This window comes from Schistocerca nitens, chromosome 6 (assembly GCF_023898315.1).
Source record: "Schistocerca nitens isolate TAMUIC-IGC-003100 chromosome 6, iqSchNite1.1, whole genome shotgun sequence".
NCBI classification, from domain to species: Eukaryota; Metazoa; Arthropoda; class Insecta; order Orthoptera; family Acrididae; genus Schistocerca; species Schistocerca nitens.
The window spans coordinates 569,861,145-569,884,523 of record NC_064619.1 but is presented as its reverse complement, the minus strand read 5'-3'; the positions used below and the strand labels follow the sequence as shown (position 1 = coordinate 569,884,523).

Here is a 23,379-nt window from a genome sequence, read left to right as displayed (position 1 = left end):
CGACCGGGACTCGAACCCGGGATCTCCTGCTTACATGGCAGATGCTCTATACATCTCAGCCATCGAGGGCACAGAGGATAGTGCGGCTGCAGGGACTATCTAGCGCACGCCTCCCGCGAGACCCACATTCTCATCTTATATGTCCACACACTATATTCGTAGTGTCCCTACCCAACACACTCATTACTCGTGGAAGACATTCTTGCCAAGTCCCGCAAGAGTTCGAGTAATGTGTGTGCATCCGCACAGAAGAGGAAGGTCATGGCCGGTATTCCCAGAACTATATATTTACATGGATATAGTGTCTGTTCTTTCGGACAATGTAAGTTACATTAGGCTGTGCCACATGCTCTACAAAGAGAGTCAAATTAGTAATACACATAAATTAGTAATACACATTTGGACATAGACCTTTGGATACGTTATTCTAACTGGCACATACACCCTTTTTCAGATATCCTTTTTCAGGTAGGTTTTTTCAATTGGAACAGTGAATTTTCTTAATTATTTTCTTACATAACACGTCCATATGAATAATGTCTAACACAAAATGTATTTCATTTTCTTACTAACAACCTATACTGAAATAAAACATGTTTATCAACCTTTCTCGGTTTTTCACTTTTGGCATGTAGATACTAGTATTCAAATATATTCTATTTTGGTATTATATACTCTGAAAAATTTTGTATGTAAGGTAGTAATGCGATGGCCCAGTGTGGGATATATCTCATGTATGTAAAGCGTTGTCCAAAGAAGAGGAAAAAAATGGCTGTGTTCGAAGGAGAGTGCGCGAGTGTTGCGGACGCGCTAATGTGGGTATATTAATTTCATTGTGAGATATTTTGGTAACGGATTTGAACTTGGACTGTGAGTAGTTTCGTAATTACTTCCGCAGAGACATCTTGGTTGTTTGTATTTACCTAAGTAAAGGCGTCGTCGAAATTGTGAAATACCAATTTCCTAGGGGGCATTATTGTACAATTGGAGCTTACTCTTGAGTTAAATCCGAAGATTATTAAAAACACTGCACTCGTAGATATAAACTACGTGGGACGTGGAAGTTTAATAAATGAAAATTCCTGATAAGAACTGTGAACTATGTTAACTGTGCTGAAGTGTATGGAACTGTGATTTGTTCTCCAGGGCTGTATTAAAGAGAGGCCAAGATTTTAAGCAATTTACTTTATACGCACAGGAAAGTAAAGTTTACAGAGCGAAAAACTACGATTATATGGGCCTTTGTGCATTTTATATGTTGCGTTTGTCGATTAAAAGGAATCCTCAAGCTCCGATAAAATAAACTTGGAAAGGGCGTGAACTGTTGATTGTATTAATTGTGTTTTGCCGTAACTGGACATCGGACTCCTATTCTAGCACCCGTCCGCAATAGTTGAGATTCGTGACGGACTGAAGTGTAGTGATCCTGCAGCCAGGGATGGTGATAGTCACAAGTTAATGTTATCGCACGACGTCCACTACCGACCAACAGGAGGGATTAATTAATATGTTCTTAGCAGTAAGGTTTTAAGATGTATGTGTTTTGCGTTGTAGATAAGTGAATGAAAAGACAACTCGAGCCAATGCAGATGCGAGAGAGGCACAAGAAGTCGAAAAATCGATGCCTAGCCGTTATCAATGAAAGCCAAGAAGCTGGCCACAACGAAGACTGGCGACAGCCATCCGCAAAAGTCCACTTTATTGTTATCAAGGACCTAAAAACGCATACTTCTTTGGTTGTTTAATAAGGGTGACGTTTTTTACTTATACCGTCTATAGACTGTAGAAGTGCCAGTGATAAATTTCTATCTGTTGGAGATCTTTAGTGTAGAAGGCAACGTAGTTCCGGTCGGTGAACATTCAAAGATTTGTTCTGAAAGGTTAAATTAATCGCTCGAATTAAATGGTTAACTGGATGAGGAAAGCCTTGTTTCAGAAGTTTATTTGTTGAAAGTATATAACCCCCTGTAGGCACGTAATCATTGAACAATCAGAAATAGCGCTTTCGGTCCATTGATGTCGAAAGTGAAATCAATTTTTCGTGGTATTTGCATCGGAAAGTTTGTGGGAGAAATTAGTTTGACAGGAGGCAAGATCTATATGATCTTTATAGTTTTAACTGTTCAAAGATGAAATAAACGAAATTATTCCACTGTTAATCTCTGGCATATGAATCTGCCGAAAGAAGTAGACTAGATACATAATATATACAGGGTGTTTCAAAAATGACCGGTATATTTGAAACGGCAATAAAAACTAAACGAGCAGCGATAGAAATACACCGTTTGTTGCAATATGCTTGGGACAACAGTACATTTTCAGGCAGACAAACTTTCGAAATTACAGTAGTTACAATTTTCAACAACAGATGGCGCTGCGGTCTGGGAAACTCTATAGTACGATATTTTCCACATATCCACCATGCGTAGCAATAATATGGCGTAGTCTCTGAATGAAATTACCCGAAACCTTTGACAACGTGTCTGTCGGAATGGCTTCACATGCAGATGAGATGTACTGCTTCAGCTGTTCCATTGTTTCTGGATTCTGGCGGTACACCTGGTCTTTCAAGTGTCCCCACAGAAAGAAGTCACAGGGGTTCATGTCTGACGAATAGGGAGGCCAATCCACGCCGCCTCCTGTATGTTTCGGATAGCCCAAAGCAATCACACGATCATCGAAATATTCATTCAGGAAATTAAAGACGTCGGCCGTGCGATGTGGCCGGGCACCATCTTGCATAAACCACGAGGTGTTCGCAGTGTCGTCTAAGGCAGTTTGTACCGCCACAAATTCTCGAAGAATGTCCAGATAGCGTGATGCAGTAATCGTTTCGGATCTGAAAATGGGCCAATGATTCCTTTGGAAGAAATGGCGGCCCAGACCAGTACTTTTTGAGGATGCAGGGACGATGGGACTGCAACATGGGGCTTTTCGGTTCCCCATATGCGCCAGTTCTGTTTATTGACGAAGCCGTCCAGGTAAAAATAAGCTTCGTCAGTAAACCAAATGCTGCCCACATGCATATCGCCGTCATCAATCCTGTGCACTATATCGTTAGCGAATGTCTCTCGTGCAGCAATGGTAGCGGCGCTGAGGGGTTGCCGCGTTTGAATTTTGTATGGATAGAGGTGTAAACTCTGGCGCATGAGACGATACGTGGACGTTGGCGTCATTTGGACCGCAGCTGCAACACGGCGAACGGAAACCCGAGGCCGCTGTTGGATCACCTGCTGCACTAGCTGCGCGTTGCCCTCTGTGGTTGCCGTACGCGGTCGCCCTAACTTTCCAGCACGTTCATCCGTCACGTTCCCAGTCCGTTGAAATTTTTCAAACAGATCCTTTATTGTATCGCTTTTCGGTCCTTTGGTTACATTAAACCTCCGTTGAAAACTTCGTCTTGTTGCAACAACACTGTGTTCTAGGTGGTGGAATTCCAACACCAGAAAAATCCTCTGTTCTAAGGAATAAACCATGTTGTCTACAGCACACTTGCACGGTGTGAACAGCACACGCTTACAGCAGAAAGACGACGTACAGAATGGCGCACCCACAGACTGCATTGTCTTCTATATCTTTCACATCACGTGCAGCGCCATGTGTTGTTGAAAATTGTAACTACTGTAATTTCGAAAGTTAGTCCGCCTGAAAATGTACTGTTGTCCCAAGGATATCGCAACAAACGGTGTATTTCTATCGCTGCTCGTTTAGTTTTTATTGCCGTTTCAAATATACCGGTCATTTTTGAAACACCCTGTACATACTTATATACAAAGAGATACAGCTTATCGCTAAACGCTTTTGGGAATAAAGTTACTGACAGAGGACGTTATATCGCTGACAATCGAGCGGCGAACATCTTTGCCTTTCAACAGTAAGTATGTAACAAATGAACTAATTTGTCAAAATTTTGTCAACGTCTTCTAAGTAAATAAACTGAATGATACAGCACGAAGGACGCCTTATAGACGCTGTTGGAAGGAAAATGTTTTAACATTTTTCATCATAATGGATAAGACTGGAGGATTCACGTGCATGTACCCGAAGTTATTCGGAAGTAGGAAATATCACAGGGCGATCACATAGTGTGACGTTACGACCTGGAAATTTCCTTGAGACTTAAGTTCACAAACAGACTGTCAAGAGCACTTGTCAGACCAAAAATCTTGCAACCAAATAAGAGAAGTGCAGACCGGCGAGGTCTTAGCTCTAACAGAGTACATGGCAAGGAGAAATTTGTAACTGGTCTCTCTATGACAAGAATTATGCGTACAGGAATTATAGAGGGACGTTACAACTTTCAGCGTGTCGCTAAATATCGAACGTTGGACTCCCAGCGCAAAACTCCGTTACCTTGGATTTTAATCTGAATTTAACTGAAGTTATGCTTTGGAGGTACGCCATTACCAAGATCGTCCATTTTGTCTCAGTGTATCAGTGCCTGAAGACTTCATTGCATCAGTGAGACTAGGTTATACCAAGGTATGTCTTCTCTAACATTTCTCCATTCACTGACAAGACTCTGTGGTGGTAAGAAAAGACTGTAGCCCTACAGTTATTCAGAACTTTTTACGTCAATGTTTATGTATGATTATGATACTAAAGTAGAATAAGAAATAAGTAAGAAAAAGATAAAAAGGTTATACTTTTCTAGAAAGAACTTATTTGCAATTAAACATATAATACAATTAATTAAAATATAATAATTAAAGTATAACTACTGGTCCACTGTAGAATGTTATGTAAAGTAAACAATCACATTTTGCACGAGCGAAGTATTTGATTGAAAACTTGGGGACAGCATCCGACAGGTCAAACTGAAAAGCATTGCAATAATTTCTTTTATTTAATATGTGTAGCTAAAACAATACAAATACACAACAGCTACTATTTATCAAATAGTTTTGCAAAGTGCCAGATACTGAATGTCATAGGGATCTATTTCTCGCAGCCATCTGCTAACAAGAGTCATTATGCAAGCGATTATTAGAATTACACTCACTGCGGAGGACTGTGTAAATTTTATTTGCTCATCTAGCATAATTCAGCCAAATATTTGAAGTATCATATCGGTAGTTATTTTGCCTGCATGCTTATCAGAAAACTTTGTTCATCTGAACACAATGTGGCTTACATTACTAATCCTAAAGTTCCCGGTACTTTAAAACAGTGATACGTTATTTGAATTTCTTATTGTGTAGTATGATTGAAACAGCGTAAGAGCTGTAGGTGTGCAAGTTATGCTTACCTCTGGGAGACAGTAATGAATTCAGCATTTTGGTAAAAAATCTATTTAGTGTTGACAACGTTTCTAGAAGCTAACTGTTATGTTATTGTATAAGAGGCTTGGAGTAAGCTATACTTCAGTTGTCATAACAAAATAGATAATACAGCAGATATATTAGGAGACAGGAGTGAAATGTCAGTGTTTTATGGTCCCCTTGTATTGTGTAGCATTATTTTTGACGAATTTCAGTAGTCAGTACTCTTATTGTGTATGTGCAGCATCTACAAGGTTACTGCAGGTAAGTACAACACATTACTCTCATTGTTCGCTTTTGTACAATCAATACTTCCTTTACAAGTGATAAATAACACCAGAAAATTGTATTATAAGGCATTAATGAGTTGAAATATGTTTCTTTCCAACATCATAATAATACTAAGTGTAAAAATTGTTGAACTTGGATGTTTAAGCAGTTCAGCAATACGTTTTCTTCCATTTCAATTTTTCCTCAGTACGTACATCCTACAATTTGCTACATTCTACCCTACTTACCGCCACCCATTTATTACTTGCTGGTAACATTCCACTTGTTGCACAGAACTGAAAATACTGTGGTTTTTATTTACCAAATTAAGAGAGAGTTGAAGGGTCTCTTCATAAGTCGCTTCATTGACTTTCAGGTATAACATCAACTTTTATAGCTCTTAACAGCATCCCTTATGTGTCGGTGTTCCTATAAGTCTGTATGTTTTTGAACTGGGTGTAAGTTTCTCTGAATATATGGACAGCTTCGCCAACTTACGTGTATAACAAAGCGAAATTCTTCTGAGTCAGAGTGTGTTGGATTCCTTGTTTCTCACAGCTTTGGTATGTGATTTGTAAATAAATACACTGCAGTTGACACTGCTTCTGCCCAAAAACACTTAAGTATCTCAGCATCGTTTAGCATACTTCTCTTCTCTACAGTGGTACTGCTGGCACGTTGTGCAACTCAATTCTGAGAGGGACTACTGTGAATGGTAGTCTAATGCCTGATATCCATTTCATTCCTTAAACTGTCTGTTTATATATTCTGATCTAATAATTTTAATTTTCTTCCCATCTATCCTTCGACAATTTTGTAATAAATAGCAGATACATCAATCACTTGATCTTTGGTACTTATAAAGTAAACACGAATATATCTATAAAAATCATCTATGAATGTCAGGAAATAGTAGCTAACTCGTAAGGATTTATTCAAAAATGGTTCAAATGGCTCTGAGCACTATGGGACTTAACATCTATGGTCATCAGTCCCCTAGAACTTAGAACTACTTAAACCTAACCAACCTAAGGACATCACACAACACCCAGCCATCACGAGGCAGAGAAAATCCCTGACCCCGCCGGGAATCGAACCCGGGTACCCGGGCGCGGGAAGCGAGAACGCTACCGCACGACCACGAGATGCGGGCAAGGATTTATTCTCCATAGGCCCAGAGAGATCTGTATAAATGAGTTGCAAGACTTATATTGATCTGCATTGACTTAATTTAAATGGCGGTCTGGCCTGTTTTCCTTGCAAACACATCTCACATTGTATATTATTCTTTCCATAATTTTCCACCCGAATTGCCATATTCTACAATATGGCAATACTTCGTCTATTCAAATGTCCAAGTGTCCTATGCCAGAAGAAATCTTTTGCAGCATAAACAGGATGATTTCCAGTTTCAGCATAATCTTGAACTGTATTTCATTTGTAAATACTGCTTACATTAGTTGCAGTGACTACAATATCGCCACAAGAGTCACTTATTTTGGCTCCCTCTTCATCAAAGATAACCTTGTTGACCATTTTAACTATTTCGCTTACGGACGACAAATTAGTTGCAATATCGTTCACATAATGAACATCATGCGCAGTAACAATTTGTTTTTCCCCATTCACTAGCAAATTAAGATCAACTTTTCCTGTGAGTTCATACACAAACTTAGACCCATCAACTGTGGAAATTCCAATGTCAGTCCTTGAGTGAACATCATACAAAACTGATGGAGCTTTAATAATGTGTATATATGCTCCTCCAACTGGAAACCATTCTGCATGATCCTCACTCGCTTCACTAAGAGAATAAAAAGTAGAAAATGCCGTACCTTTATGGGTAGTTTTCCTCTCGAGACTACAAGAATTAACATGCTTCCTTTCTTTGATATTCAACATTTCACTACGCTGAGATGAAAAATATTCAATCTTCCGGCACCTGAAGCTTTTTAGTGGCTGCTTGTTGTTCTAGCATAAGAGTCCAGACCCGATGCTGTTTCTATCTTTGGATCATAAGAATCTGGTTCATTTTTTACGTCCTGTAGAATCTTTATGTTCGCACCATCTGTTGCAATGGGTATTCCCAACTTTCCAAACCCATAATCATAGGTGAATATTTCTCAGATAGCCCAGTTAACAATAAAGTGCCAATCCGTTCTTCTACAATTTCAATACCAATATTCTTCAGACGATCTGAGATTGAAATTATTCACGTATTCGTCCACGTTTTTTCAGTTGTTCCATCTTGTAGTTATCGGCTCATGAAGTAATCCTAATTTTCTGGTTAAACCTTCATCTTCAAATGGGTTTTTCAGTTTGTCCTATACCTTCTTTGCAGACGTAGGCTTCTCTATGTGACCATAATTTACTGGATCCATCAAAAGGATTAGTTTTATTTTCGCCTTGCGATCCTTAGCAGAAAAATTTGATTCCATAGGTTTCGATGTACCATTTCCAACGTCCTAAAGGGGTCTTCTAAATGCAAATACGTATAAACGGCAAATTTCCAAATTGCACAGCTATCGCGACCTACGAGCTACTCTATTTGCAGTGCTTGTTTCGTACTCACATTAACAGTCAGTTTTATTCACCTTATACACAATGCAATTTGATATGAACTATTACGCATTTTGTGCAAAAACACTTCTCCATGAAACTTATTGTTTCACTTTAATTCTGTGCTGCGCCCATAGCCTTTTGGATTCTTTGTTTAGCGGGGAGAAATAAAGGCGAAAAATTCTTTAGGGACAAAATAAAACTTACATTTTATTAACAGGTGAACACGTTTTACATATAGGTTACGCACAAAATCTCGTTGCCAATCCACAACCATAGAATATCATGTCACAGAGGTCTAATGCACTTAACACAATGTATACTATGCACAACAATCAACACCGTCGCATTTGCTTAGGTGGCACAGGTAGAATGTTCTGTGTGCCGGCTTCTGGGCTGGGAATCGTCGAAGACGTAACATCTAGTTTTAGTCCTTAGTGTTGTAATATTGTGAATGTGTAAGTTTCAGCTTAACTGAGTGCTTAATTGATTTCTTCGTAGGTTTGAGCTACTACAGAATAACTTGGGATACTTCGCATAGGCAGGAACTAAGAATAATATCGCGATTTTTGGAATTATGGCAGTGGTTTTTTTGTGCTCCATAACTTTGGGACATGAAGTAATGTGCATCTATCAGTGTGACTATATTCCTCAATTAATCGTGGAACTGATTATGAGCAGTGCGTATGGTTTTAACATTCAGTAGTCATATTAACAAAAGGCCACTGTTTTGTGCAAATTTGAGTGAATTTTCTTTGTACATGGTTGGTAGCCATTAGCATGTACTTTGCATAATGTCGTGCTTTAGTATTCTATGTCTGGAAATGAATTAGTTTACTTACTTAAATAAATTCTCGTGCACTGTATGATAGCGCGATCTTTCTTGTCGTGAGGCTTCTTTTTATATTTCATCGACTTTTCTTTGTAGTCTGCAGCCACGTGGTTACTAGTGATTTCCGGTGACTCCCACCTTCTGGAAGACTTGTTTTCAGGACTTACTTCTTATTCACTGTTCTTAATTGCAATCTGGAGTAATTAACTATAGATCTGCCAATAATTTTCTGTTAAAGTATTAGACCATCGGGGCTAGTTTCTCTCTAACCTAAGTTAGATCTTATTTTCTTTACTGAATTATTGAACAACTTCTCTCTCTGTGATGAATGATTAGTCAGAAAGTATGCGTGCTTGATCCATCTTTCCTACAGCATTCCCGATTTCAGACGATTGTGTTACTCATGTAGGGATTTCAGTTCGTTTTACCAGCAATATTCAGTGCCAACATTCCATGCTGGGCTAAGTCTTTTCTGTTAAATGTACATTTGTTCATGTGGTTCCCTTTAAAGAATTAACCCTGAAATAAATGTATGATAGAAGCCATTCTGATGTTCAATAATGCACCCGTTACCTATCCAATTTCCTATGGAGGCTCTTCCAGGCCAGTTCAAACGTATGTGATTATTAGTGTCTTTAAGAGCATTTCCCAAGCTGATTCTCCTACAGAACTGATCAAGAGTTATCAAGGCATATCAAAATTTCATTAATTTTTCCTGAACTGAAGCCAGTCCACTAACCGTTTTTTTCTTTCCAAGCGAATGCTCAGGGTCATTAAGTGGTAGGACAATTCAGGTGGCGACACCAGATATGCCGGCCAGAATGGCCGAGCGGTTCTAGGCCCTACAGTCTGGAGCCGCGCGACCGCTACGTTCGCAGGTTCGAATCTTGCCTCGGGCATGGATGTGTGTGATGTCCTTAGGTTAGTTAGGTTTAAGAAGTTCTAGGGGACTGATGACCTCAGCAGTTAAGTCCCATAGTGCTCAGAGCCATTTGAACCATTTGAACACCAGATATCTTCAGTAATAAAATTCAAATTCAAATAATAATGTACCAGGTTATGTAACAGAATAAATTTCTATCGGTCAAGATAACTGTACAATTGAACAGGTATGTTATAGAATTACTTTTAGGAGAACTTTTTTCATAATCTTTCAAAAACTACGTTAAAATTTCATTTTTTAATTTAACACATTAAAATTAAAAATAGTTTTGGTTGCAGCTTATTAATTGGCTAACAACGCATTTCGCCTTCGCGGGGCATCTTCAGATTATCTTAAAATATTCCTTTTACATTTTAAAAACCACAAAACGGCTCTGTGCTAGACTGAAGCACGCATCGACTGAGACGACGCCGTACAGACGTTAATGAAGTCGTACCAGCAGGACAGACTGGTGCAATGGTAGGAAGTGTACACATTTAAAGATATTACAAAGTGCTGCCGCCGTAAGTTCACGGCAGGAGCGCCAAGCGGGCACACAGACCGATCGATTTCCTCCGAACAGGCCATATTTAGATCTGAAGATGGACTAATTCGGTTGAAACAGGTCAATGGAATAAATATAAGTGATCCAGACTGTCCTTCGATCATATAATTAAAAACCAAGATATCCTGGGGAACCAATGCCGCCTTTCTGTATTTTTGGATTTTTTTTGTTAGTTAAGACTAAAATCATCGTTTGTAACACATGCTTTTTCAATAGAATATCATGATCCACACAAGCAATCGCCTTGGACAGATCACAAAAAATACCCACTGGGTACATTTTCTTATTTAATGGTTTGGTGAAACAAGAGTGCACACTCAACACAGCCTTCCGAAATGCCTTCACAAAAGAATAAGAAGCATATATTCCAGAATTTGAATCAAGAACAACTGCTAACATGAGTAACGTGTAAATATCCTCGGAGTAGTGAAGTAACTTAAATCACTTCTTCAAGTCTTCTGGTCTGACTATATACCAATTAGGTTTCTTTCGGAGTATGCTGATGCAATAGCTCCTTACTTAACAATCATAGACAACCGTTCGCTCGACGAAAGATCCGTGCCCAAAGCCTGTAAAGTTGCACAGTCACACCAACATTCAAGAAATGTACTAGGAGTAATCCACTAAATTACAGGCCCATATCATTAACATCGATATGCAGCAAGATTTTGGAACATACATTGTGTTCGAAAATTATGAATTACCTCGAAGAAAACGGTCTATTGACACATAGTCAACACGGATATAGAAAACATCGTTCTTGTGAAATACAACTAGCTCTTTATTCGCATGAAGTGTTGAGTGCTATTAACAAGGGCTTCCAGATCGATTCCGTATTTCTGGGTTTTCGAAAGGCTTTTGACATTCTACCACACAAGCGACTTGTGAGATAGCGTGCTTATGAAATATCGTCTCAGTTATGTCACTGTATTTATGGTTTCCTGTCAGAGAGGTCACGGTTCGTAGTAATTGACGGAAAGTCATCGAGTAAAACAGAAGTGATTTCTGGCGTTCCCCAAGGTAGTGTTATAGGCCCTTCGCTGTTCCTTATCTACATAAACGATTTGGGAGACAATCTGAGCAGCTGTCTTGGGTTGTTTGCAGATGACGCTGCCGTTTATCGACTAATAAACTCATAGGAAGATCAAAACAAATTGCAAAACGATTTAGAAAAGATATCTGTATTGTGTGAAAATTGGCAATTGACACTAAATAACGAAAATTGTGAGGTCATCCGTATGAGTGCTAAAAGGAATTCGTGAAACTTTGGTTACACGATAAATCAGTAAAATCTAAAGGCCGTAAATTCAACTAAATACCTAGGAATTACAATTACGAACAACTTAAATTGGAAGGAACACACAGAAAATGTTGTGGGGAAGCCTAACCAACGACTGCGTTTTATTGGCCGGACACTTAGAAACTGTAACATATCTACTAAGGAGACTGCCTACACTATAATGAGATTTTCACTCCGCAGCGGAGTGTGCGCCGATATGAAACTTCCTGCCAGATTAAAACTGTGTGCCGGACCGAGACTCGAACTCGGGACCTTTGCCTTTCGCTGGCAAGAGCTCTACCATCTGAGCTACCCAAGCACGACTGACGCCCCGTCCTCACAGCTTTACTTCTGCCAGTATCTCGTCTCCTACCTGCTTGGGTAGCTCAGACGGTAGAGCACTTGCCCGCGAAAGGCAAAGGTCCCGACTTCGAGTCTCGGTCCGGCACACAGTGTTATTCTGCCAGGAAGTTGCCTACACTATGCTTGTCTGTCCTCTTTTAGAATAATGCTGCGCGGTGTGGGATCCCTAGCAGATAGGACTGACGGAGTACATCGAAAAAGTTCAAAGAAGGGCAGCACGTTTTGTATTATCGCGAAATAGGGGAGCGAGTGTCACTGAAATGATACAGGATTTGGGCAGGACATCATTAAAAGAAAGGCGTTTATCGTTGCGACGGAATTTTGTCACGAAATTCCAATCACCAACATTCTCCTCCCAATGCGAAAATATTTTGTTGACATCGACCTACATCGGGAGAAACGATCACCACAATAAAAGAAGGGAAATCAGAGTTCGTACGAAAAGATGTAGTTGTTCGTTCTTTCCGTGCCCTATACGAGATTGGAATAAAAGAGAATTGTGAAGGTGGTTCGATGAAACCTCTGCCAGGCACTTAAATGGGTCTGAGCACTATGAGATTTAACTTCTCATGTCATCAGTCCCCTGGAACTTATAACTACTTAAATCTGACTAACCTTAGGACACCACACACATCCATGCCCGAGGCAGGATTCGAACCTGCGACCGTAGGGGTCGCGCGGTTCCAGACTGTAGCACCTCGAACCGCTCGGCCACTTCGGCCGGGGCACTTAAATGTGATTTGCAGTGGAATCCAGTTAACGATATGCTAAGTAACTAGCTACCACTTCAGAGTGACATAACTGTTGAATGTATTAGTTTTTTGAAACGTCTTTACCTTTCACTGCAGGGTAATAAAGTAATATTACTAAAATTTGTCTTTATTTTTGGAGAAATTTGGTTCTGACTACGTAAATAGGAATCAAGCTAAGCTCTTTCCGGAGACATACGTTGCTGAACGGAATATTCAGGTAGGAAGTAATGAAGGCGAAGCAGAAATAAAGCGGACCATGTAATCTCATTAGCTGTGACGGGCAAAGTACTCTGACGTGAGGTAACAAGCGGGGAGCGCCTGCCTCTGTGTGTGACATTCTGCTCTGCGACGCTCCGGCTTTCTTGCGGCGACAAAGGCGGCGCCCACTCGAGCAATTACGGCCGGCGCGCATTCCGCGAGGAGCCGCGGAGGCCCCCGCCATTCACTCTCCCCACACAGGCCGCGCCTTTGTGCTCGCCGCCCTCTGACAGTTTCATTAATGGCGAACAGATTGCGCCCTGTTCCCCGCTTTACCTTCCCGTCCGAACTCCGCACCAGCGGCGCTGCTCCAGCCGAACTTGGGCAGTCCTTACGTCCAATTTCAGTTCGTTACGGTCAGTGTCGGGGCCGACTGGTGGGGTTGGGTATTGCGGCAGTTATGAGGGCGTCTCGGTGTGGCTGGATAAAACGCGCCCTCGTGCTGGTTTCCTAACAAGGCGAGGCTAAGGCCGATATTACACGATCTTATTTCTTTGCCAAAGAAATATGATCAAATATTCGTCAAATTTCTCTGACAATGATCTTTGACGTAGCGCTAAGAAAGGGTATTACACTGTTGTCAATGCCGCTTTGATAGTAGTGTTAAGGAAACCCCATTTTCTCTGCTGCATACGTATTTGTTGTGGTCACTATTTCGCGAAGGAAGTCGCCAGTAAGAAAGAGGTGGAAATTTTCCAGTCTCATTGTTGCTAGAGCACTTTGAGGAAGTGCGGATCCCGGTAATCTAACAGAGTAAGTACAATCTCTTTCATGTTCAGTATTTTCCAGAAGACCAAAACGGAAAATCAGTGCGCCGAGCGCGGTTCGCATTGGAGTGGACAGGGGAAACTGTTGATCATGAATCTCCACATATCAGATCATCGACTCCAAAAGAGAAGTTAGATATCATATTACACAAAGGAGATATTTCGGCCACCGAGAGCATGTTCTGATACTTCAGTGCAAATAAGGGTGTAACGGACCAATAACATCGCTATCTGTGACCTTCGACCAACCACGTATTACTCACAGCCTTGGATCGTAGTGTTAAGGTTTGTTTACACTGACCATATAAATTGCATATTGGCGACGATATAGCCCGGCATATTGCCCCGCAACTTTTCTGACCACATGATTTGCATCCTGAAGTTCGCCCACTGTACCCGGCAACGTCTGCAGCAATCAATTGCCGGTGAGAAGTGTTTACATGGACTAAACAATGGTCGCGAAGTGAACGAAAGAAAGCAAGTGGAAATGAGTGCGCCTGTGCAGCATTTACATCCCGCAAAACCTACAGCTAACAAGACAAAGAGAATTAGTGTGGATGAATTCTTTTTTTAAGAATCCGAACTACTGCCGAAACTTTAATTCCTCAACTGATTCTGGAACATGCCTTTTCTATAGTACTGAAACACGATTTTGAATATATCGTAAAACTAATTCGTCGACGAATAGTTTGACCAATACCAATGTGGAAAACTGTACCAGTTACAATTGTATGGACGATCGTCTTTCAGTTTTTGGCAATTGGCGATTCGTAAAGAAGTTTGAATTTCCTCTTTAAAGAGCATTTTCCATCAACATACCTCTTGATCTGAGACGTTTGACACGATTTGGTGGACGGACTCACTAAAATAACAATCAAATGTGTACATTAACATTTTATTGTGGTTCACCAGCACAGTGAGTACACTATGAATTGCAAAAAAGCGGCACACCAACGACCAGAGTTACGGGACGTGGAAAGTAATGTATAAAAACAGTGTAGAAAAACAAGAGTCAGCCACTTGCTGTCCATAAACATGGAAACAAACCTGATGAAACTTCAAAAAACTTTGGAAGTCTTAAGGACCTACGTAGACTAAAATTATGGCTCACTACTAATGATCTTCTACTAGCAGGGAGAAATCATTTTTCAACTGATGGTCTTGGTACACTGCGAGTACCAAAAAACACCAACAGACTTCAGGGACAGGTTCCTTACACCAAAACAAGAAAAAATTGTCTAGTAAATAACGGCTCTGAAGCGCACACCTTAAGAGATATGAGCACTTCTTCATCTTCGATTCTATGAAACACATTTCTCCTACTGCGAGCTCTTTGCTTTTCGTATTTTTGAGGAGGTAGTATGTACTAAAAAATAAAAAAAGAGCAAGTGCTCATAGCTTTTAAGCTACGCATTCTAGAGCCCGTGTTTACTAGACTTTTTTACTTACTTCTGTGTGAGAAACCTGTCCCTAAAGATTGACAGTGTTTTTTTCCTGGGAGACCATGTATATCAATTCTTATTTTCTAAAGCTCTCGTAGTAGATGAGGCATCGCATTCATGAAATTCATTGTTCTTTCATCTGTCCACTTCTACATACATGTAGGCAACGGATAAATTGAATACTTCTATATATGCGCGGTACCTTTCAAAGGTACTGACGTAGGAAGTAGGTACTGACAAGGAAAGTAGAGTAGGCGATAAACGACATGAAGAGTAGGAAAGCTACAGGGGATGACGACATACCAGTGGATTTGCTTAAAGAAATCAGAAATGAAAGTTTGAAAGTTCTGACAGAACTCATAAACAAAATCTATGAAACTGGAGAATGGCCTGAAGACTTTTTGGGCGTTACAATGGTTACTCTTGAGAAGAAAAAGCAAGCCAAGAAGTGTAGTGATTATAGAACAATTAGTCTGATATCGCAGGTGGCAAAGATCACTGCAAGAATACTAAATAGACGGTTGGAAAACAAAATTGAAGACGTGATGGGAGAAGACCAGTTTGGCTTCAGGAAAGGAAAAGGAACCAGAGACGCCATTGGCATGATGAGTATATTGTCAGAGAGAGTTTTGGCCATTAACGAAGAAGTTTGCGCTTGTTTTATAGACTGGCAGAAGGCCCTCGACAGAGTCAATTGGAATATATTGATGAACATCCTTAAAGAAATAGGAGACTTATAAGGAACTTGTACCTGCGACAAAGGGTAAAGGTACGACTGAACTATGGAGAGACGAACAGTGTGGAAATAGGAAGGGGAGTGAGACAAGGATGTTGTCTGTCGCCAAGTCTCTTCAACCTGTATGAAGAAATGCTGGCGAGAGAAGCGATGAAAGGATGCGGAAACTTCAAAGTAGGAGGACGTCTCATCAACACCATCAAGTATGCAGACGACCTGGTAGTGCTCGCCAAAAATCAGAGACAGTTGCAACACATGATGAACAATTTGGTGGAAACGGGAAGAAAATACGGCAAGGAAATCAACATCGAAAAAGCAAAAGTGATACGCATATCAAAACGTGAGACACACTTGAAGATAACTGTTGACAATCGGGGACTGGAAAATGTGAATCAGTTCAAGTACCTGGGAAGTTTTATCACACAGGATGCCCACTGCACCAACGAAATCCGAGCAAGAATCGCCATGGCCAAAGCTGCTTTCAACAAGAAGAGGACTCTGCTGACCAGCAAGTTGAGTTTGGCATTGAGGAAAAAAGTGCTACATTTGGAGCATTGCACTGTATGGAGCAGAGACACGGACCATGAGAAAGAAGGAGAAAAAATACTTAGAGAGCTTTGAAATGTGGTGCTGGAGGAGAATGGAAAAGATCAAGTGGACAGATCGCATAAAAAATGACGCTGTACTGCGAAGAGTAGGAGAGAAGAGAAGTATTCTGCGCACAAATCTTCAGAGAAAGGCCAACTGGATTGGACATGTACTTAGACACGAGGGACTCGTACATGATGTCATCGAAGGGAAAGTCAGAGGAAACGCAGTACGAAGAAGAAGAAGAATTCAACCTGGACGACATGAAAGATGGAAGGAGATACAACAGACTGAAGGAAGAAGCTGAAGACAGGGAACAGTCGAATCAGAAATTCTCCGTACGAAGATACGGACCTGTCACTAGTCTGAATACTACATAATACCTTTCAAACTGGGGCGCTGTCGGCGTTGGAAAGAGGAAGCAAGTCTGAGAGTGCAATGGACAGATTTACAAGCAAGGACAGAGTCAGATATGGCTCGGCCATACGAAATATTCTCTACCATCGGCGGACAACAACGGGAACACCTCGGTCTTACCTCAGCAACTACCTATGGCAACCTTCTCCACCAGCAATACTGCCCGACCATACCGCTGTATTGTGTATACTGCAGTCACACCGCTGCAGTCGCACACTGCCCTGAAATAAGGCCCGAGTGATGGGACCTCTAGTAACTGCGCCAGCCTTTGTGCCAGCAGCAGACGGAGGGCCCACGTGTTTTGCAGCCCTCTGGCGGTTCGGAACAGTGTGTGTGTCTGCGAGGCAGTGGTCCACGGCTCCCTTTCTCGCGTCGCCTCGACACAGATTCAGGTGGGCGCGCATTGTGGCGTGCGTACACAATGAGCCCCGGTTTGACGGCCGTTCTAGCAGCGGCAGATACGGCGTCGGCGCACTGAATGCGCTGCTCTCCATTCGTTGCGGCCTGGTCTCCTCTGGTCTGGTCCGTGCGACACGTCACGCCAATATGGCCTACTGACACCGAGGTCCCCGTCTGATGCGGTCGGAGACAACAGTCCGCAAGTAACTTACGCCAGAAAAGGACTGCCGTTCGCTTCAAACACCTCATATTGGAGTCAGAAGGTCGTACTTCAAAATACAGTTCTTCCCATACTTTTCCGGGAGCTAAGGCTCTTTAACCGTGCAGATAATTGGCCTACTGTTAGAGGAAACATCTCCTGTCGAAGATGAATTCGACAATATTATCCGGAAAATTACCAGAGGATGTTCAGTATGCGGACCTTCTTCTGGGGCCGCCATTGATACGAATCAGTATGATTACGATGATACCGCTTATGCAGATGAAATATTGGAGATTCATACAGGAGACAATTGAGCAAAATTAAAGGAGTCGTCATGCTGTGCACTAGACCAAATCAGCTGCTCTGTTCTTGTCATAAGCTGAAAGCGGTTCCGGGCAAAGACAACATATAACATGCTGAAAAGAAGTCTTCCTCTAACCTGTTGGACAATATGTCAAACAACCAAATCGAAACAATAAGAGTGGAAGACGACGTACGAAGTGCTCGGATTAAAAAGGGTGTTAAGACGGGGATGTAGTCTTCCGCCCCTCCTATTCAATCAAGACATTGAAGAACCAATGATCGTAATAAAAGAAAGGGTCAAGAGCGCGATTAAAATTCACAGTCAATAGGATGCTAGTGGTAAGATTCGCTGATGACATTGCTATCTTGAGTGAAAGTCAAGAAGAATTACAGGATATGATGAATGGAATGAAAAGTAACGAATACAGAATACGGGCTAAGAGTAAATCGAAGAGTGACGAATGTAACGAGAAGTAACAGATACGAGAACAGTCACAAACTTGACATACGAATTGGGGATCACAAAGTACACAAGTTAGAATTCTGGTACCTAAGCATCAAAATAGCCCATGATGGACGGGGCAGGGAGGGCGTAAAAATCAGACTAGGATTGACAAAAAGGGCATTCCTGGCCAAGAGAAGTCTGGTAGTATCAAACATAGACCTTAATTAAGAAGAAATTTCTGAGAATGTACGTTCGGAGCATAGTATAGTAGCGAAGCATTGAATTTGGAAAAACGGCGAATCGAAACATTTGAGATGTGCTGCTACAGAAGAATGTTGAGATGTATTAAGACATCAAGTATTAACTTCATAGCAGTAATGGGAACTGTAGAAGGTAAAAAGTATAGAGGAAGCCAGAGACTGGGATACATCCATCAAATAACTGAGGACGTAGGTTGCAATTGCCATTCTGAGATGCATTCATGGCGGGCCGCATCAAACCAGTCAGAAGACTGATGACTCAAAAAACTGTTAGACAGCGTGACATTATCATTCAAAGTTGTGACCATACCATGCTGACAATAGTATTTTTTTTCTCTGTACTGACCTACTAGGATCTGGTAACAGCTTCAATTCCTCTCCTTTCTTCGTTGTTGTCTCCCATTCTTCCAATACTCCCTCAATTTTCTCCCCATACTGTCTCTTCCTTCCTTCCATCCACGTTGTTCTCGATTTCTAATTTCTTCTGCTTTGAAAGCCTACTAACTTTAGTATTTTATTGTTAAGAAGTTTTCATTCCCTTATTTTCAATTATTTGATGTTGTTTCTTTCTAGTTCTTTAGTTATTTCTGTAATCCATGCTATTGTCGACTATTCCTTACAGAAATACAGAAATACAGCAGAAATACAGTAGGCATGAAATTAAAAAACAGCAGAAAACCAGTAACCGCGATTAACAGTACAATCTCTCTGGTACGAACAAATTTGACTGCGTAGGACGTGCGCTGGTGCAAAACGACAGTTGTTTATAAAACTAAAAAACTAAACTCCTCCCGAACAGGCCATGAAGGCCCAACGGTACCGACCGGCCGCCGTGTCATCCTCAGACCACAGGCGTCATTGGATGCGGATATGGAAGGGCATGTGGTCAGCACACCGCTCTCCCGGCCGTATGTCAGTTTCCGAGACCGGAGCCGCTACTTCTCAATCAAGTAGCTCCTCAGTTTGCCTCACAAGGGCTGAGTGCATCCCGCTTGCCAACAGCGCTCGGCAGACCGGATGGTCACCCATCCAAGTGCTAGCCCCGCCCGACAGCTCTTAACTTCGGTGATCTGACGGGAACCGGTGTTACCACTGCGGTAAGGCCGTTGGCCGACACTTGTTTACATACTTGTGAAACACTGCGTTGCCATACTGACGTATACAAAATCGCCTTGCTTGACTTGTCGAGATAGACATGCGAAGCAACAGTGCCAAGACCACTGCAACTGTCAGAGATGTTATCTCGCCAAATCTGTTACAGTTTCTGTACAGCCTAGGTAGTTGTGTTTGCAGCAGTAATACTGATGTTAAACTAATTAAATTCCTTATAGGATTTAGTCATGGAATTGATACTGCAGATCAATACCACCCCGTGGCGTATCGAGGTTAGTAACGGAATGGAAACTTTCGGCCTGACACCGATAATAGGTCGCACAGGATCTGGCAAACCCAATGGAGCGTGTCCACTATGCCACACCTCCAGCAGCCCCTAGAGAGCCTGTGTAGGGAGAAGGTAGCCATAGATGAAGTTGCCCGTGATTGATTGATTAGCTTTGGTAGAAAAATGGCGCCAAACGTCTCTCGCGCTTCCTATGTACGCCGTGCTTTTGAGTTGAATTGAAGTTCAGAGGACTTTTGGAAACGATTAAAAGGTATTTGAATTATTGAGAGACTTGTTATGCGTTGTGCATGCATGTTCGATGTAGTTGTATATCGTTTTTAGTACGTAATTAGCGTTTTCGATATTAAATACGAATTGAAATAATGAAGCGTTTTGTGATGAAGTCGGTAGCCCTACATGTTTGAAGTAAACACGTTAGTAATTGTACAGTACTGTTTTTGACATCTGTAATTCGTTCTGCAGACGTTCGTAAACGATGCCAGGTTGTACTGCATTTGGTTGTTCCAATAGAGGCGAAGGTGGAATTTGCATGTTAGCATTTCCACGCAATGAAGAAAGACGAAATAAGTGGGCAGTCGCAGTCAACAGGGCTGACATAAATCAAACAGAAGCCTTGTGCAAACCAACCAAGTACTCTTATCTATGCGAAGTAAGTCGTTTTGGCGTTTTACTACATGTAAAACAACTTGCAATAACATAGTTAAATTTGAAAACATACCTGTAAATTGGCTGTGTGAAAATTATTATAACACATTATTCTTAAAAACAAAGGCATTTAACGAATGATTTCGAAATATTGTCTTGTGCTTTTGATTCGGTGAGTGTGTACTCCACTACTGGCCATTCAAAAGTCCCGCCCGCAGTTTGGCAGAAAAATGGCCGCCGTGTTGTCAGGTTGGCCACTCTCTCCCTATACAGGCTCTCTAGCAGCTCTGTACTTCGAGCGCCCTCTGCCATCGCAATATACGATGCCTGGTGGCAGCCGCTCAGCTCACTTGCACTTAGAGCCACTACGCTACGACACCTTCGTTTGTGCTTCACCGTTGTTGACACTGTAATAGCTGCACTCTGTTTCTTACTGCATTATTTGTAATGAGACTTCATACTCTTGGAGAAATACAAGCAAAGTAAATCTTGTGTTTGTTGTCTCATCTTGTTCGCTAATCATCTCTGCTTCTGTCCAGTTTCCCTACGATGACAGTTGCCACACCACTCCATAGCCCATACTGCTGTGTATAAAGTCATATACAACACACAGTATTCTCTCTTCTGTTATTTTCTTAAAAGATGAATCTTTTTGAAGTCCGTCGCTTATTAAACAGACACGTATCAGCTGTGATTGTTTTGCTTTTCAAGTAGGAGCCTTAAATAGTCATCATCCATGCCCTTAAGCTTCAATTCATGTTGATTAGAATTTGCACAACAATAAAACTGACGCTAGGCATAGGTTTGGGCAGAATGAAAGTTACAGCTAGGGAAATGACAGTGTTACATCATCGAGGGAGAAGTGACACGCATGGCACTAAAGTTATGCAGAAGATATTGACCATATGCTAGGATGGCTGTTGGTTGCCATTATCAGCCGCCATTTCATACCATGACTCGATAATGGCTGTGGTAAGTTGTTACGCCAGCGTTGGGGGTCACAAGTCGACTACAGTATTATTGCACCTGGGAGCGAGGGCGCTTCAATCGGCTTGTCGTGAGTTTTTACCGTGATGTTTCATGAGGACACGATGAAACATTTGATAGTATATGCACAACTGTCTTGAAATGATTCACAGTGCGATGCGTTTTTCTTAAATGGCTCTGAGCACTATGCGACTTAACTTCTGAGGTCATCAGTCGCCTAGAACTTAGAACTAATTAAACCTAACTAACCTAAGGACATCACACACATCCATGCCCGAGGCAGGATTCGAACCTGCCGCCGAAGCGGTCGCTCGGCTCCAGACTGTAGCGCCTAGAACCGCACGACCACTCCGGCCGGCACGTTTTTCTTAGTCGCCACTGTACTAGTCTACTGTAAGTCACCGCTTGTTTCCCATAACAGCCAAGGGAGGCCAAATGCCATAATATCGTGGTCGGGTAACAACAGAGTGAAGCCGCGCGGGATTAGCCGAGCGGTCTTAGGCGCTGCAGTCATGGACTGTGCGGCTGGTCCCGGCGGAGACTCGAGTCCTCCCTCGGGCATGGGTGTGTGTGTTTGTTCAAATGGCTCTGAGCACTAAGGGACTTAACTTCTGAGGTCATAGGTGCCCTAGAACTTAGAACTACTTAAACCTAACTAACCTAAGGACATCACACACACCTATGCCCGAGGCAGGCTTCGAACCTGCGACCGTGGCGGTCGCGCGGTTCCAGACTGTAGCGCCTAGAACCACACGGCCATTCCGGCCGGCTATGTGTGTTTGTCCTTACGATAATTTAGGTTACGTAGTGTGTAAGCTTAGGGACTGATGACCTTAGCAGTTAAGTCCCAGGATTTCACACACATTTCAACATTTCTTGAACAGAGTGAACTTGTGGCTGCCACGTCTTGTCGAGTCCGGAGGGGGATCTAGTTATGCTTACTGGTGCCTTTAGCACCGTCCCTGTATAAGGTATTGTAGGAACAGGACAAGGGCACTCGTGGTTCAATGAATCCGGCAAGGAAGATCATTATTGTTCAAGAAGATATTGGTTCAAATGGCTCTGAGCACTATGGGACTTAACATCTATGGTCATCAGTCCCCTAGAACTTAGAACTACTTAAACCTAACCAACCTAAGGACATCACACAACACCCAGTCATCACGAGGCAGAGAAAATCCCTGACCCCACCGGGAATCGAACCCGGGAACCCGGGCGCGGGAAGCGAGAACGCAAGAAGATATTAAAAGATGTGAAGTTGTTGGTGTTAACAAAAACACGGAACACACTGGTAGTGAAAGCAGGTGCCACTGATTGCAGATCATTGTGAAATACTTTTGAAATGCGCTGCGTCCTTATTCAGCTCCCACATCCGTAAGAGTATACCAGAACAAGCACTACGTAAGAAAGAATGCAAATATAAGAAAAAAAATAAAAAAACACACTGTCCTTGGAAATAGGATGTGAAATGTTCGTCACACGGTCATTAACATCGCATCTAAATGCATACATCACTAGCACCTCCCAGCTACCATTGGGACCCTTGCGACTCAATACGCTCTGATATACAGTGCACGGGTATACTGCACGGTGCGGGATAGTGGAAATTTACACTGAGATTGTAATCCTGTGTGGGATAGAGAGCAAGGGAGGTGGCGTGGGAGGGGAGGGTGGTGAAACAGGGAGAGGGAGGGATTAATTTGATTAAATGTGGGTGGCTCAGCA

At 41.9% G+C, this 23,379-nt stretch overlaps 1 pseudogene; it reads right to left on the bottom strand.

Annotated features, from left to right (window-relative positions):
• Window positions 1–19,613: 19,613 nt before the first annotated feature.
• Window positions 19,614–19,731, bottom strand: LOC126263850 (5S ribosomal RNA; annotated as a pseudogene).
• Window positions 19,732–23,379: the final 3,648 nt, after the last annotated feature.